Here is an 18,432-nt window from a genome sequence, read left to right on the forward strand (position 1 = left end):
TCAGACTATTGTAACATAGTGTGGAATGTTAAACTCCACAACATGTCTTGATCCACAGCTTTGGGAGTGCACTGTACAGGTAGTCATTCTGGGTTGGATGAAGTCATATGATAACTTTTATCAAAAAATAGAGAGGAAAGCAGAGTTGAATATATTTGGTAGAGACCTATAGCAGAAAGCATTGCACAAGAGTAACGTGCAGTAGAGTAAAACGTGCGTGGAAAGGTGAAATACATTTTATTTTTTGTGGCAGTAGGGTCCCCTTTTTGTATATGTAGAGAGGGAAGGAATGAGGATAAGGTGTGCAAGGAATAATTGGATATTGAAGGAGTATGTTGGATAGTTTACAGGGAGGTGGGCAAACAAACATGAAATAATATAGAAACAGGGGTGGTTTTGCACACAGTGTTGAGGTAACAGGGGATGGATACATACATACAGAAGGTAGGCAAATGATTTGGGGAAGTGAGACCATACACAGAGTATGGGACATGGCACTCTAGGAAGGGGTGTACACCAGACAGGGAATGAGTTGTTTGATGGCTGCCAAGGTAGCATGTAGATCAGCATTTCTGAGAGCCTTTACCAGCTGATGATCCTTTGTCTCTGGTGACCTAGTGATCAGGGCGTACATTTGCTGCAGATCTGCGTCTCTGTGCAGGAGAGGAATCACTGTGCCCAAAGTGCTGCTCCTCCTGGTGCTGTGCCACTCCATGAATCCGCTGCTGCTTTAGCTGTGATTGGTCTAAAGGTAATGGTACATATGTTTACCACCTCTCCAAAGTCTTAGAAAAATGCATTCAGCTACAACTTCTGCAGCATCTCTTACAAAATAAACTCCTCACCAATACCCAGCATTGCTTCTAGGCAGTCCACAGTACATCTACTGCCTTATTATATTTCATGGGTACTGTCAACAATGCAAGAGGATCTGGCAAGCTTGTATTTGCAGTATTTCTTGACATGTCAGAAGCTTGTGATAGGGTCTCTTACTCTGAACTTCTCAATTGACTTTCCATTATTAGTCTGTCATCTCCCCCACTTCAGTGGTTCTCTAGCTACCTAACAGACAGCAGTCAGAAAATAGCAAGCTACCCTCTCACATTCCTTCTTAATTCAACAGGTGTACCTCAAGGATACATCCTTGGTCCTTTACTCTTTCACATTTTCAACAACTTGCGTATCCTCTTGTTAAGGCACACTTGTTCAGTATGCAGATGACTCCATTATACTCTGCTCTTCAATCACCCTAACATACTTACGGCAGATAACCTAACAAGCATTTACCTCCACTGAAACCTGGCTTATGAAAGCTTAACTCTTACTCAACCCTAACAAAACCACACTCCTCTGTAGAGCACTATTCAAGATTGTCCATAAACAACACTAAAATTGAAATGGCCCCCATGCCAAACTACTATAAGTAATGATCAGTGAGAATCTTAAGTTTTACCTCCACATCCAAAGTAGCATCAAGAAACCTTTCAGAAACTTACCATGCTATACAGGAACAAACACTTCCTGAATACACCTACCAGAGTTACTCTAGCCAAGTCCTACTTTTACTATCTCTACTCTATGGGGCCCCAATTTTGGCCAGTTTACAGTCTTCCCTAAAAACTAAGCTTGAAAGCTGTTGTAACAAAATCACCAATTTCGCCACTAGTGCATATCCCTTCACTCTTCACTCATCACTCTAAAATATTACACTCCCTTATATGGCTTGAACTCCCCAAATATCTTTAGTGTCTGCAGCTTATAATTGCACATATCATCTATAAACCCTCAGCTTATCCAGTCTTATTTAATTACTCAATCTTTGCATCCCAAATAGAACTCTCAAATCATGAACAGTTTCTCACCATATTTAAACCCACCAAATCCTCTGGCCAAACGCCTGACTCTCACTCTGTTGCAAAAGTTTGGAACTCCCTACCTTTAACTATTACTGTCCCTAACCTATCTTCTTTCACGTACATATTGAAAGAACACTTGTAAATCATGGATATGCTCCTACTCCAATCCAGGATGAATTATTAACCCTGTCTTTCTTATTTCCCTTTCTCCTCCTTATACTGCTTTTGCTTCCAACTTCCTAACCTCCTCCTCTCTAGTTTTCCATTTTTACTGTTTTCTAATCTCTTTGTCCTGTGTACACTCTCTCTAACCTCAGACTCGCTCTTTTTTGTTCTCCCTCCTCCCTGCCATACCCTTTGTATACTGCTCTTCCTGTAAGTTCAGATGTATGCCCACATTTGTACTTTTTATCGTCGACTGCAGTCTCTTAAACTCCTTAGCTTTTTATAATCCTCTGTCTCTGTTGCTATATTTTTTCTTTATCCCTCACCTCCCCCAATTTTATGTATTGCCTTATATGTGCTATATTTTGCCTTAATAGAACTGGCTTGGCTGTACTGTTCTTCCCTGTATCCAGACTATATATTGTGTTGCATGACCTTGCCACTATTATGTCTTATGGTCGTATCTTGTATGTTTTTCCAGTTAACAAAACAAACTGGAACATGAAAACTACTTGCACCAAGAACCCAAACAAAGAAGACTTCAAAAAAACAGCTTTTATTAAACCAAGTAGTTAAAAACTTTCTTCCTGTGAGGGACTTCTTCAGAACTACTCCATAAAGCAATTATTCACAATAAATACACCCAAAAACAATCACAGAACTAAAAACATCCATCAACTTTTAAAGTGGTCTAACATGAAGTATAAAAATATTTAAATATTTGTGTATATATACATATATGTATGTAATATCAAAATTGTAAATACAGTTGTAAAGCAGTAATGATAAAATATATAACATATGATGTTAAGTTGTCAATCTCGCCTTCATTCTTGCTGGATGGGTTCGGAGCCGATCCTCGGCTCCAACTCGGCCAATACTAAAGCTCGAGAGCTATTTTTACCGGCTCGAGGCTCCCTTATATCCCACAATGCTAGGCGGTAACTACTCAGATCTCGTTTGCCGCTTCAGCTGCGAGGTGCTTTTTTCTACTGGCTCTGCAGGTTAGTTTAATTTACTTAGTAAATTTCTCTAAAAACCCCTTAGTTTTTCTTCAAATAGTGTAGTTGTTGTCCCCTACGTTACTATCCCTCTTAGCTTAATCCGGGTCCCTTTTATCCCGTTTTATTCCCTCTTTTGTCCTGTTAATTTGTTAGGCCTTTGGGCCCAACCCTTATTTTCCCTTAGTCAGTCAGTGTTTTCTTGTGTCTGTGTGATTGACTTAGTTTTTTGCTAAGGGGTGTATCTATGTGTGCATCTGTGTTTTGTACTTTGATTCTAAGATGTCTAAAGACACCAAGGTCTCAGGCTTCAAGAAGTGTGACTCGTGCTGTCAGAAAATGTCTCTGACAGACGGCCACACTTCTTGTGTATATTGCCTGGGACATCTGCACCTGCAGGACTCTTGTTCTGTCTGCCATGCATTCAGTCCAAGAGTCCTGCAGGAGCGCAGGAACAAATTAATACTTAGAGGCTTGTTAAAGCCTGAAGGCTCCGCGACCCAGTCTTCGTCGAGAAAGCCTTTGAAGCCTTCCAGACCGTCTGCTCCAGCTTCAGAGCCTTTGAACGGAGGCACTAAAACTGCTTCGACATCGGCTCCGGCTGGAGCCGATGTTTCCAAGACTCAATCTGTTACCTCTGCTCCGGCCGGAGCCGAGGGTTCCAGGACTCAAATGGCTCCGATAGTGGTATCGGAGCCATCTACTAGAAAGAGGTCAAGGTCCCCATCCCTTGGCTCCATTCACTCGGCTCCGGGATCCCCACTTCTGTCGGAGCGGAGCCACAGGTCCCATTCCTCTCGGTCCTCCAGGCTGTCCGACCATGACTTAGAGAGGGTGGTTAGTAGACTTCTAAAGTCTCAGTCACTGGCCCAAATGCTGCATAGCCCTACTCAACAGTCAGTGGCTCTTCCCATCCCATCTTCGGTTCCTCCTCCGACTCCCTTGAGTTTGGAGCCGGAGCTTGTGGGAGCCGTGACTGTCGGTACGTCGGAGCCGATTCCCCACCTTTCGGCTCCGGCGTCGGCTCCGATCTCCTCTTTGGTGGGATCTGGGCACCGGGCTTCCCTCGTCGGCTCCAAAGGGGCGAGTGGCATCGGACCCTTGTCCGACCCCGTTCTCCCTCTCGGAGCTTCGGCGCTGGTGAGTTCGGCCTCAGAGCCATCCCTCTCGGTGCCGGGAGGAGTCCCCGTCTCTTCGGAGCAGGGATCTTCGGCCCTGCCTGATCGGGGTGCCTTTGAGGTCATGAGGAGCATGCTAGAACCTGTGTCTGCCCCACGGTCGGCTCCCTCAGCTCCTCCCTCTACAGTGCCTGCGGTGGTCTCTACCCACCCTCTCGTTCCAGACCGTAGAGACCCAACGCCTCAGGTTTTCCCATTGGGAATATCCTCCTCTTCCGAGGCTTCCCCTGATCCGGCAGGGGAACCCCCTCGGAAGAAAAAATGCAAGAGGAAGCATATTGACTCCCCTGAGTCTATCACGTCGGATACCGACTTGGATGAGTCAGAAGGGTCCCCACGGTCCCCCTCTGAAGATGTCTCCTTTTCTGACATCCTTGAAATCCTTAAACAGAGGGGGAACTGGTCCACCCTCAACCCTTCCGAGGACGAGTCGGTTTACCTTGAGGCGTTTGGTTCTCACCCTTCCACTTCCTGGGTGTCTCCTCCCTTCGACCCCCTCATGGAAGTGGTGGCAAGGAAGGTGTGGACAGCCCCTGATACGGTGGAACCTACCCCCCGGAGGCCGTCTAAATTCATCACAGCTCCTATGGAAAAACAATTCTTATCTAAGGGCGTCCCCGTTGATGCCATGGTGGTGGCTGCAGCCACTAAGAAGGAATTAGCTGATCCTTCAGTACCTGTCCATCCTCCTAATAAGGAATCTAGGACTATGGATAGGTATGGTAAGTGGATGTTTTCCTCAGCGACCTTTGCTATGCGGTCGCTGAACTACTTGTGCCACTTCACCCATCTTCAGAGAGACTTGCTCACAGAAATGGGTGATGCTATACAGGATCCAACAGCTGAGGGGTTTCGAGACAAAATGAACTCCCAGTTGGCAACCCTGAATTCGATCGTCAGCTCCTCCATGCGGCTTATCTCCTATGCGGCGGATGGGGCGAGTAGGGCCGCAGGTACAGGCGTAGCTTTACGACGTCCCGCCTGGATGCGGCTTTGCAACTTTGCAGACCCTTTCAAGGCGTCCTTCAACAATTCCCCCTTTTTTTCGGTTCAGCTTTGTTTGGACCTCAGGTGAAGGATACTTTGACCAGGTGCGAGCAGGAAGGCAAGACTCTCTCTGCCGTGGGAGTCTGATGTTCATCGTGCATACAGCTGCAGTCATCACACTAGGGTTATCCTGCCACCGGGCGGGTCCTCGGTCGGCCGAATTCCAAAGTCTGGGTCCGGCGTCGGTTGTCGTCGCTTCTTCCCTGATGTCAGAGTGGCAGGGGTATAAAAGAGGCAGCCGACGCCATTTTCTTCAGTCTTTCTTGCCGCGCGGTGCCCGAAGCAGAAGCAGTTCGCAAGTGCCGGTCGGCCAGCTCCTGAGATTTACGAAAGTGTTTCAGCCGAAGTCTTCTTTAAAGCTAAGTACCCCGTTGGGGAAACTTTTCTTGCCTCAGACCGATGTCAGACAAAGTTAATAATTGCATTTCTTGTGGGAAGCAAATACCGCATAAGGATTTTCACTCTTACTGTATACCTTGCTTAGGGCCAGACCACGACGTCTCGGCCTGACGTTTTTGTGCTAGGTTTAACAAGCGCACTATTAAGCGCCGGGCGGAGTTCCCCCTTCATTATTTTGGCAAAAAATTTAATTATACCATGTCGTCGGATACACAGACACCAGTTTTAAGCAAAAGACGCAAGGATAAGGACCGACATCCGAGGCCTGCACCGAGTACTGAGACCACGCTTAGGCCGACTACCGGTTCTCCGGTTCTCAGCAAGGCGCTTACGCAGCCCCTGACTACCGAAGAAACTATTCTACCGGTGACTTCAGTACCCAAGGTCGCAGGCTCTTCAGTCTCCATTCCCACTGCAGATACCGACGCCAGTCTTGGCGGAGAAACCGAAAATTTAGCGAGGCCTGCCATTTCTGAAGGCGTTTTCAGGCCTACCACTTTCTCTATTAAATCCTTCTCTAAATCTAAAGCTGCAATGAAAACTAAAAAACAGGGTCCTCAAACCTCCTGTCAAGGCCCCATGCCTAAAAAACAGATGCTTAAAATGGCTGAGGATTTGATAACACTCATCAGGGGTTCTCAACCCCCCCTTAGACAAAAGACCCAGGTTGGAGGAAGACTACCCTTCCTCAAACCAGGCTTCTATTACCTCAGACCATTCTGAGGACCAGGATTACGCCTATTCCCCTTTTGAAGACTCTGATGCTGAGGAGTCTATTCCCTCGGTCTCCCCCCCTGAGGACTACTCTTTTGGGGAAACCCTGCATACATTGAGAGAGCACTTCCACTGGGAAGGCCAAGATTACTCAGATTCCAAGAAAAGGCTCAGGGAATTTCTACTGCTTCCCCAGCATAGGCCCCTAGCTATCCCTCCTGTTCTTGATATTTTGGATGATGTGTACGCAGAAGCCAGTCTTAATCCAGACTCTTTACTCCAGCCCCTGTTAAACCAGACAGATATTACCGGGTTCCTGATTCTCACCAGTTCCTTTATAAAAGCCATACTGCTGACCCAGAAACAATTTCACAGGGTCCCAAGGGCATTAAGGCCTCTACTGCTAAAAACCCTTTACCTTCAGAGAGAGATTCCAGAGCTTTAGAAAGGTGGGGGAAAAAGGTGTATACATCAGCCACTTTGAGGGCATTAAACTGTTAATTCCATAGGTTAAAGTACCAACAGTTCTTGCTATCTCAGCTGAAAAGCAAAATGCCACAAACAGAACAACCAGATTTGAAAGAGTTACAGGATTTGTTGCATGGAGCAGAGCAAGTGGGGAAACCTACCTTGCAGTGTGGTTTTGATGCTTTAGAGGCCTCATGTAGAGCAGCTGTCACGGGGTCTGTCATACGTAGACATGCTTGGCTCAAAGAGCAAACCTTACCAGATCATGTCAAAGCTAAGTTATTAGATGCACCACTTCAAAAAGATGTATTGTTCGGTGTTAAAGCTGAGGAGATACTAAAGAAAATGGAGGAAAAAGCAAAATCTATGCAAACAGTTAAAGATTTCTTGCAGGTGCAGCCTCCACGCTTCAGCAGAAACTGGCCTTCAAAAAATTGGTCCTTTCCAGCCACGGACAGACCCCAAAGGGGCAGATACAGACGCCCAAGGGGTAGAGGACAACCTCAAGGATCTTACAGAACTAGACAGTGGCAAGCACCAACCCCAAGAGGTGGAGAAGATAGACCACAGTCATTTAGAAAACAGACACAATGACTTTCCCCTATGCCTGCCAAACAAAGCTATAATAGCAGCACCTTTGGGCAGAAAACTGGCCTTATTTTCAAAAAACTGGCACATTGTTACAAAAGACAAATGGATTCTGGATATTATAGACAGAGGCTACAGGTTTCACTTTCACACCCTTCCAAAAATGAGAGGCATGCCAAACCTGCCACAAAATCAATGGGCAGAGGCACAAAGACAAATTTCCGCTCTCATGGATATGAAAGCAATTCAAGAGGTACCTGCAAAAGAACAAGGTCAAGGTTTTTATTCAAGACTATTTCTGGTACCAAGGAAGGACAAAGATTGGAGACCCATCTTAGACCTATCTATTCTAAACACATATCTAGAGGTACCAAAATTCAAGATGCTCACATTACAGCAGCTTCTTCCCATGCTGGGCAAGGAGTCTTGGCTGGTAACGTTGGACCTCAAGGAGGCATATCTGCATGTCCCTATCAGACAAGATTGCAGAAGATGCCTCAGATTTCTTGCAGGTTCAACCCATTATCAATTCTCTGCATTGCCCTTTGGCTTATCTACTGCGCCCAGAGTGTTTACGAAATGCCTGGCATCAGTAATTGCCTTCTGCAGACAACAAGGAATACAAATCTATCCATATCTGGACGACTGCCTGATCCAAGCGGACAGCAAGGACATTATATTGCAGCATCTGGCGTTTGTAATAAAACTGTTAAACTACCTGGGTTACACAGTGAACAAAAAGAAATCAAAACTAATACCTTCTCAACAGATAATTTTCCTGGGTGCCAGCTTAAATACAACAACCCAGATGGCCTACCTCACGCCAGACAAGCAAGGGCAACTGTCTCAATACTTCAACAAAATGGCAACTCTAACCAGACTAACTGCAAGGAAAGTCCTGCAGGCTGTGGGGTTCATGGCATCTTGCATCCTCCTAATACCATGTGCAAAGCTGCATATGAGGAAACTACAATGGTACCTAAAAAACTTATGGTCTCAACACAGCCACAGCTTGGAAACAGTTATACCACTCATTCCATGCCTTCAAAAGGAATTTTTGTGGTGGGCTCAAGCATGCCAAAGAAACGCAGGTCTCCCTTTCTGTTTACCACAAGCAACTCAAATCATCACAACAGACGCCTCAGACTACGCCTGGGGAGCACACATGGCAGATCAGTGCATTCAGGGAATATGGTCCCAAAAAGAGAAGCACCTACACATCAACCTAAAGGAGATGCTAGCCGTGCAAAATGCTTTTATGACCTTCAAAGACCTACTGCATCCAGGCCAGCTATTAATAAGGACAGACAACACCACAGTCATGTGGTACATAAACAAACAGGGGGAAACTCATTCATACCCCCTGTGCAGGCAAGCTATGACCTTGTGGAACACAGCACTGGAATTACAAATTCAACTACAGGCACAATTCCTGCCAGGGAAGGAAAACACACTGGCAGACAACTTAAGCAGAAATATGACAGACCCTCACGAATGGAAGTTACATTCTCAAGTTTTCTCACAGATAACACAGGCATGGGGACAGCCAGACATAGATCTATTTGCTACCCACAGAAATTACCAGTTGGAGAAATTCTGCTCAAGGACCTATCATCCAAAGGCCTGGAAAGTGGACGCACTCTCTTTCAATTGGACAACATTGACAGTCTATGCCTTCCCGCCTCTACCTCTACTGACCAAGGTTCTGTTAAAAACCAGAGCAGAGAGGCCACAAATGATTCTCATTGCTCCAGACTGGCCACAACAGCACTGATATCCTCTCCTAAAGAGCCTGTCACACTCACCACCATGGATCCTACCTCAAGTTCCTCTTCTGTTGTCCCAGCACAACTACAAAACCCTTCACAGCCAGCTCAAAACATTAAATCTAGCTGCATGGAGAATACCTTAATCTCCCAACAGACTCTCCTCTCCAAAGAGGTGCAGGATGTCATCTTAGAGGCCAGGAGACCCTCTACTAGAAAAACCTACTCCGCCAAATGGAAACGTTTTTGTTCCTGGAATCAAGCAAAGGGCCAGAATCCTTGGGTAATAAATATACCTCAAATTTTACAGTACCTAGCTGAGATGTTAAACAGTGGCCTTTCCTTCTCCTCCATCAAGATCCACGCTTCAGCCATTTCAGCACAATACAATACGGATCCTCCTTTATTCTCACACCCTCTAATAAGGCAGTTCCTCAGAGGGGCAAAAAATATAAAACCCCCACGGAAACAACCAGTCCCAGCTTGGGACCTCAACTTCGTATTGGAAAAGCTGACCCTGCCTCCTTTTGAGCCGGCTTCTTCAGCAGAGCTACAATTCTTGTCGTGGAAAACAGCCTTCCTTCTGGCTATTACCTCAGCACGCAGGGTTTCGGAGCTTCAGGCCCTCATGGCTGTGCAACCATTCATCATTTTCCATCAGGACAGGGTTTCCTTACGAACCCAACCCTACCTTCATGCCAAAGGTAGTATGCAGTGTAGCTTTGAATCAGACTATTCATTTACCTACCTTTTATCCAAATCCACAGAACAAAGGGGAGAAGTTTCTACATTCCTTGGACATTCACAGGCAACTTCGTTATTACTTGGACAGAACAAAGTCATTCAGGAAATCTGAGCAGCTCTTTGTGTCCTATGCTACAGGTGCTCAAGGAAAGACTATTTCCAAACAGATTATTTCAAAATGGATAGCCCACTGCATACGCTTTTGTTATTCATTTCATGGAAAATCAGTGCCTGTATACATCAGATCACACTGCACCAGGGCTACAGCTACCTCTGCAGCTTTCCTCAGGGGGGTCCCTACCAAGGACATTTTGGAAGCAGCTACTTGGAGTTCAGTGCACACTTTCTCTAAGCACTACCACCTTCCACTATACTCAAAATCTAGAGCGGGCTTTGCCACAGCAGTCCTGCAGGGCATTTTAGCCCCTCCTAATTCCACTTAGTACCTGCTACCCTTGCTTAGCTTTGGGATTCTACCCAAGTGTGATGACTGCAGCTGTATGCACGATGAACATAGTACAGATGTTCTTCATTCCACATTGCTGCAGTTCTAACTATTGGGTAGTCCGCTGTCCAGTCGGCCCGAATACCAAAGTATATGGCTGACGTCGGTCAGGGCGCATTAGACTGACGTCAGTACGTCAGGGTACTAATGCGCATGACCGACGTCATATCCTCAGTCTTTTTTGCCGCATGGTCCGATGCAGAAGCAGTTTTGCGAGTGCAGGTTGGCGTTCTGAAATTTTCTGAAGTCGGAGTTTCAGACCGAATCAAAGTTGGCTAAGTACCCCGTTGGGGAACATTTTGGTTTTTCTTGCCTCAGTATTTAACCGGATGTCAGAAAAAGTGAATAACTGTATTTCTTGTGGGAAACAGATACCTCATAGGGATTACCATACCTTGTGTATACCTTGTTTAGGGCCTGAGCACGACGTTGTTGGATGCCGCTCTTGTGCTAGATTTAACAAACGCACTATTAAGAGAAGGTTAGACTGTGCCAGGTTAGTGTTTGGGAAGCGTTGCAATTATAAAATGCCGCCGGATGCTCCGGCCCGCTTCGTCAAAAGCGCAAGGACAAAACAGCGAAGCCTAGGGTTGATGAACCGCAGTCCCGGACGTCGGTTCTTTAGAAGGCTCAGTGGAGCCAGAGGTTTTGCCAGGAGTTTCTTTGGAGTCTCAGGCAGAGACTTTACTGTTACAGGATGTGCCTTCTCAGGAGGTAGGCCAGGCTGAGGGGGCTTCTCAGGTAACTGTTCTTCCCTCTCTTCCCAAGGTAGTTAGAGCCTCTCCTTCTGTTTCCAAAACTTCTTTGAGAGGTAGGCCAAGTTTAGCTTCAGTGGGGGCTTCTCCTAGCACTTCAGGTTCTGTGCCTAAGAAATATATGCTTAAAATGGCAGTTGTATTGCTTACTATGATTAGAGGTTCTATGCCCCCTCCTGATAAGAGGCCTAGGGTGGAACCTGAGTTTGAGAGTTTTGAACAGTGTTCAGAGGCTTCTGAGTCTTCTGCGGAAGACTTGCAGGAGTATCCCCCTTATTCTGATTCTGATGTGGATGATTCCACTCCTACAGCTTCTCCTCCTGAGGATTTCTCATTTTCAGAGACTCTGCATTCCATGAGGGAGCACTTTAAATGGGAAGGCCAAGATTACTCTGATTCCAGGAAAAGGCTTAGGGAATTCTTGTTTTTACCCCAGCATAGGCCCTTAGCTATACCTCCTGTGTTGAATGTGGTGGAAGATGTTTTTGCAGAAGCTTCCCTGAACCCTGATTCTTTGCCTCCTGCTCCTGTTAAACCTGATAGGTACTATAGGGTGCCTGAAGCTCATAAGTATCTTTTTAAGAGTCCTAGGGCAGACCCGGAAACTGTTTCTCAGGGTCCTAAAGGTGTTAAGGCCTCTGTTGTTAAAAACCCTGTTCCCACTGATAGAGGCAAGGGCTTTGGATAGATGGGGAAAGAAAGTGTATACTTCTTCCACTTTAGCCATGAGGGCGTTGAATTGTCAGTTTCACATGCTAAAATATCAAAATTATCTCCTTTCACAATTGAAATCTAAGGTGGATGCTTTGGCGGAAGGTATTGAGTGTAAAGAGTTGCTGGATTTAGTTCATGTGTCTGAACAAGTGGGTAAGCATTCTTTGCAATGTGGTTTTGATGCTGTACAGGCCTCCTCGAGGGTGGCTGCCACTAGTTCTGTTCTTCGCAGGCATGCCTGGTTGAGGGATCAGAATTTAGCTGAGCATGTTAAGACAAGGATTTTGGATGCTCCTTTACAGTCTGATGTGTTGTTTGGTTCGCCTGTGGAAGCAGTTTTAAAGAAAATGGAGGACAAAGCTAAGTCTATGCAAACTGTTAAAGATTTTTGCAGGTGCAGCCACCAAGTTTAGTAGAAATTGGCCTACTAAGGGATGGACATATCCTGCTTATGATTCCCAGTCTAGGGGTAGGTCTAGGCGTGGTAGGGGCAGAGCTCAAGGTTCTTTTAGGCCTAGAACAGGGAGTTCACCTGCTCAGACTTCTGGTGAGGGCAGGGGTCAGTCCTTTCGTAAACAGACCCAATGACCTGCCTTTTCAGCTGCCAGTAGATTCTCGTCTGGCAGCTCCTTTGGGAGGAAGACTGTCTCTTTTCAAAGAAAATTGGGATTTAATTACTCAAGACAGATGGGTGTTGGATATCATTCACCACGGTTACAGGTTTTATTTCCATACATTGCCCCTTTCAAAGGCATGCCAGACGTTCCTCCTCCACAAAGGAAAGAGGCTCACAAGCAAATTTCTCTGTTACTCCAAATAGGGGCCATTCAGCCAGTCCCTGTATCAGAAAGGGGCCTAGGATTTTATTCTCGCCTGTTCCTAGTACCAAAGAAGGGGAACACGTGGAGACCAATTTTGGATTTATCTATCCTCAACACTTATCTGGACATTCCCAAGTTCAAGATGTTGACGTTACAACAGCTTTTACCTCTGCTGGGCAAAGATCACTGGATGGTAACTTTAGATCTCAAGGAAGCTTACCTTCATGTGCCTATAAGACTAGGTTGCAGGAAGTATCTGCGTTTTCGAGCTGGAAATTCTCATTATCAGTTCTCTGCATTGCCCTTTGGCTTATCTACTGCGCCCAGAGTATTCACAAAGGTTCTGGCTCCAGTGATAGCTTACTTCAGGCTAAAAGGAATTCAAATCTATCCTTACTTGGACGACTGCCTGATTCTGGCTCAAGAAAAGGAAGACCTTCTACAGCATCTGGAATATGTTATAGCAGTGCTAAGATGCCTAGGGTATTCTGTGAACGGAATAAAGTCCAGTCTAGTACCCTCTCAAGACATGTGCTTTCTGGGTGTGAGACTGAATACAGCAGCCCAGATGGCCTTTTTAACCCCGGACAAACAAAAGAGTCTATCCCTTTACTTCCATCAACTATCTCATCAGTCCGTGCTGACTGCAAGGACAGTCCTTCAAGCATTAGGGTTCATGGCATCTTGTATTCTGGTGCTTCCCAATGCCAAACTGCATATGAGGAAGCTGCAATGGTATCTCAAAAATGTATGGACACAGCACTGCCAGGATTTGGACACTGTCATTCAAATAATACCTTGCCTTCAAAAGAATTTTTGTGGTGGGCTCAGGAATGTCACCTAAACAAGGGACTCTCTGTGACCCGGCCAGAGGCGAGTCAGATTTTAACGACAGATGCCTCGGACATTGCTTGGGGAGCTCATCTAAATGGAAAGTGGATACAAGACAAGTGGCCTGCCAGACTACAGCATCTACATATCAACATGAAGGAGATGTTAGCAGTCCAGTTTGCATTAATGGCTTTCAAGGAGTTACTTCTTCCAGGGCAGGTGTTGATTCTAACAGACAACACAACTGTCATGTGGTACATCAACAAACAAGGGGAACACATTCTTATCCTCTATGCAGGCAAGCAATGATTTTATGGGAGACTGCGCTCAGCTTGCAACTAACTCTTCAGGCAAGGTTTCTGCCGGAGCACAGAACTCCTTAGCAGATGTGTTAAGCAGACAAATCATGGATCCCCACGAGTGGAAACTGGATCTTCATGTATTTCAGAAATTGACAGTGTCATGGGGAACTCCAGACATAGATCTGTTCGCTTCTCCACTAAACCACCAGCTGCCAAAGTTTTGCACAAAGGGGTTTCATCACACAGCTTGGAAAGTGGATGCTCTTTCTTTCAGTTGGAAAAATCTTCATGTGTATGCCTTTCCACCTCTGCCTCTTCTTCCAAAGGTGCTCTTAAAGGTCAGACAAGACAAGCCAAGGATGATTTTAATAGCTCCAGATTGGCCTCGGCAACACTGGTACCCACTACTAAGGAGTCTGGTAAGGAAGCCTCCATGGCCTTTACCTTTGATTCCACATCTGTTATCTCAGAAGGACGGTCATCTGCTCAATGTCAAGCTTCACTCTCTTCATCTAACAGCCTGGCATATTCTGTGTTGAAACACAGCAGGTCTCAACTTCCTCAACAAGTTTTAAATGTGATTATGGAAGCTAGAAGACCTAGTACAAGGAAAGTGTACGCAGAAAAATGGAAGAGATTTTTATTTTGGAGTACAGCAAAGAATTTGGAGATTTCTGAGCCTAATTTGAGTGTGGCTCTTCAATATCTTACTGAGTTATTGGACAAAGGTTTGTCCTTCTCTTCCATTAAGATTCATGCTGCAGCAATTTCAGCTCACTATGATTGTGACCCACCATTGTTTTCGCATCCTTTGTTCAAGCAGTTTCTTAGAGGGGCAAAGAATATAAGACCCCACGTAGAGCTCCTACTCCTGCTTGGGATCTCAATTTTGTGTTGGAAAAACTTACTCTACAACCTTTTGAGCCTGCGGCTACTGCTGAATTGAAATACTTGTCATGGAAGACTGCTTTTCTGTTGGCTATTACTTCTGCAAGAAGGGTGTCTGAGTTGCAGGCCCTTATGGCAGTAGAGCCCTTTTGATTTTCCATAAGGATAGGGTATCATTACGTACTAATCCTTCCTTTATGCCTAAGGTGGTTTCTAGTGTGGCTTTAAACCAAACTATTCATTTGCCTACTTTTTATGCAGACCCCCAAAATAAAGGGGAAAAGTTTTTGCACACTTTAGATGTACACAGGCAATTGCGTTATTATTTAAGCAGGACTAAGGATTTTAGGCAGTCTCAGCAGTTGTTTGTTTCTTTTGCTTTGAGTTCGCAGGGCAAGCCTGTGTCAAAACAAACTATTTCTAGGTGGATTGGGTTTTGCATTGCATTTTGTTATTCCCATCATGGCAAGGAGATTCCAGCTGGGATTAGGCCTCATTCCACTAGGGCTACTGCCACTTCAACAGCATTTCTAAGGGGGGGTGGCAACTAAGGATATTTTGGAGGCAGCTACTTGGAGTTCAGTGCATACTTTCTCTAAGCATTATCACCTTCTTCTCTACTCTAAGTCTAGGGCTGGTTTTGCCACAGCTATTTTGCAAGGCATGTTGTCAGCTCCTGCTTCTTTATGATTTGCCAGCCTCCCTTACCTCTGCTTTGGGATTCTACCCAATAGTTAGGACTGCAGCAATGTGGAATGAAGAACATAGTACAGTTTTGTACCTACCATAAATGTAGATGTTCGAGGATCCACATTGCTGCAGTCCAATTTACCCTCCCTCCTTCCCCTCTGTGTTTAGGGGTGGTTGTGTAGGTGAGGTTATATGCTGATAATTTTGTATATATTGTACATATTTTTGGTGCTGGTATATTGGGCCTTGTCTTTTTAGGGTCTTCTGACATCTGGGGCAAGAAAAGACTGAGGATATGACGTCGGTCATGCGCATTAGTACCCTGACGTACTGACGTCAGTCTAATGCGCCCTGACCGACGTCAGCCATATACTTTGGTATTCGGGCCGACTGGACAGCGGACTACCCAATAGTTAGGACTGCAGCAATGTGGATCCTCGAACATCTACATTTATGGTAGGTACAAAACTGTCCTTTTTGTACCTACCATAAATGTAGATGTTCGAGTGCTCATACAGCTGCAATCCAGGTTACCCTCCCTCCATCCCCTCTTAGGACAGGGCTTATGACAAACACCTTTAACATACAACCTATTTGGGGTATTTCTTTATGGTGTATTTGCTTGCAACTACTGTTTTGATTTATTTACTTATGTATGTTTGCATAACATCATGTTTTGCCTTCCTTTCTGGGGGCACCTGACATCTGGGGCAAGAAAAACTGAAGAAAATGGCGTCGGCTGCCTCTTTTATACCCCTGCCGCTCTGACGTCAGGGAAGAAGCAACGACAACCGACGCCAGACCCAGACTTTGGAATTCGGCCTACCGAGGACCCGCCTGGCGGTAGGATAACCCTAGTGTGATGACTGCAGCTGTATGAGCACTCGAACATCTACATTTATGGTAGGTACAAAAGTGTACTTTTTTCCACCCCTTCCAGACCATATCCCAAGGGTCAGAAGGGGGGAAAGATGTGGTTCCGGAAACCACAGGGAGTCTCGCCTGACGCACAAAGTCAGTTCCCCTCTAGAGGCAGAGGGGGGAACAACAATAGACGCCGCCCTAGAGGCAGAGGGGGTCCGCAAAATCAGGGTAGCAGAGAGACTCTTTCTGACAAACCCTTTCAGCATCCCTGAGGAGCTGCCCAGTTGTCCGCCTTCGGAGGCAGTCGGGGGAAGATTATCACTGTACCCAGAAGCCTGGCTTTCTCTCACTCAAGACAAATGGGCATGGTCGATTATATCCGAGGGTTACAAAATTCCCTTTGTCCACACCCCATGTCAACCAAAAGGGCCCCCTCCAGACATTCTCCCCAGTCTAAGGGAATGGGCAGCGCTAGAAATATCAAAGCTGCTGTCAAAAAGAGCTATCCAGCCAGTCCTGGCAGACCAGCAAGGATCCAGAATCTACTCCAAATTCTTTTTGGTACCAAAAAAGACAGGGGACTGGAGACCAATATTGGATCTCAGCAGACTAAACAAGTCCATAAGAAAAACGAAATTCCGGATGGTCACGCTACAGTCCATTCTACCCTTCTTGGGTCAGGATAATTGGATGTGCTCAATAGACCTTCAGGATGCGTACTATCATATCAAGATGCACAGACGCTCCAGGAGGTTCCTCCGCTTCCGGCTGGGAGTCAGTCATTACCAGTTCAGAGAGCTGCCCTTTGGTCTCACTATAGCCCCCCGAGTGTTCACCAAATGCATGGCAGTGGTCACAGCTCACCTGAGACGACAAGGATTCCAGGTGTTTCCATATCTAGATGACTGGCTCCTTACCGCCACCACCAGGCGTCAACTTCTCCTTTCCAGAGACTGCACCATTCATACTTGCAAAACTCTAGGCATCTCCATAAATTTCGAAAAATTTGTCTTGTCGCTTTGTCAGTCTATTACCTTCATAGGCGCCACCTTAGACACAATTCATCTTTCCGCAAAGCTAACAGAGCAAAGGGTATCAGATATCCGCAGACATGTTCACATTCTTCTTCAGTGCAACAAAATCCAAGCCAGGGTTGTCTTGAAGGTATTAGGTCTCATGGCGGCTGCCATTACACTTCTTCCCCTAGCCCGTTTTCACATGCGGATCCTTCAGTGGATGCCGTTTTCTCAATGGTCCTTCCAACAGCTCCCAATGTCTCACAGCATTTTGCTGACCCAATCGTGCAAGAATCATCTTTCTTGGTGGATGTTCTCACCTCAAATTCTTCAGGGCAGATCCCTAGTTCCTTCCCCCCCCCGGTCGCCACGGTGACGACGGACGCCTCCCTGATCGGGTGGGGGGGGCATTATCAGGGCAGGATGGTCCGGGGCACGTGGCAACCTTTTGAATGCCACTTGCACATAAATGTCTTGGAGATGAGAGCAGTACTTTTAGCGTTGCAGGCCCTTCAGGACTCACTTCCCACCGGGACTGTTGCAGTTCAGACGGACAATATGTCTGTGGTGTGGTACATCAACAAACAGGGCGGAACCAAGTCCTATCCTTTATGTCGAGAGGCACTCAGACTTTGGCAGTGGGCGATCTCTTCTCAGCGGTTTCTGACAGCAACGCACATCCCTGGGAAGTCCAACGTGATAGCGGACAAGTTAAGCAGGGCCATACTCATGCCACACGAGTGGTCTCTCAAACAATCAGTGCTGGAAGAAATCTTTCAGAGATGGGGTCGACCTTGCTGCGATTTTTTTGCAACTCCCCAAAACAGCAAGTGTCCCGATTTCTTCACCCTCTTCCCTCTACCCGGCCAACCCACCAGAGATGCTCTAATCCACGATTGGCCCCGGGGACTTCTGTATGCCTCCCCCCCCTTTCCACTGATCACTCAATTAATTCAGAAAGATACCGCCTTGAGAGTCACTTTGATCCTTATTGCTTCGTACTGGCCTCGACAGATATGGTTTCCGTTCCTGCATCGTTATTACATCTTGGAGCAGCCTTGGCATCTGGACCCAGTGCCAGATCTTTTGACCCATCAGTTGGGTCAGTTGCACCACTCCC

General features: G+C 46.1%; 1 protein-coding gene across 9 annotated transcripts in view; it reads left to right on the forward strand.

Annotated features, from left to right (window-relative positions):
- Nucleotides 1-18,432, forward strand: part of SUPT20H (SPT20 homolog, SAGA complex component) — a 991,190-nt gene that overhangs the window by 256,150 nt on the left and 716,608 nt on the right. The gene's annotated exons all lie outside the window — the stretch shown is intronic.

This window comes from Protopterus annectens, chromosome 5.part1 (assembly GCF_019279795.1).
Source record: "Protopterus annectens isolate FY-2018-M chromosome 5.part1, PAN1.0, whole genome shotgun sequence".
Taxonomy (NCBI): Eukaryota; Metazoa; Chordata; order Ceratodontiformes; family Protopteridae; genus Protopterus; species Protopterus annectens.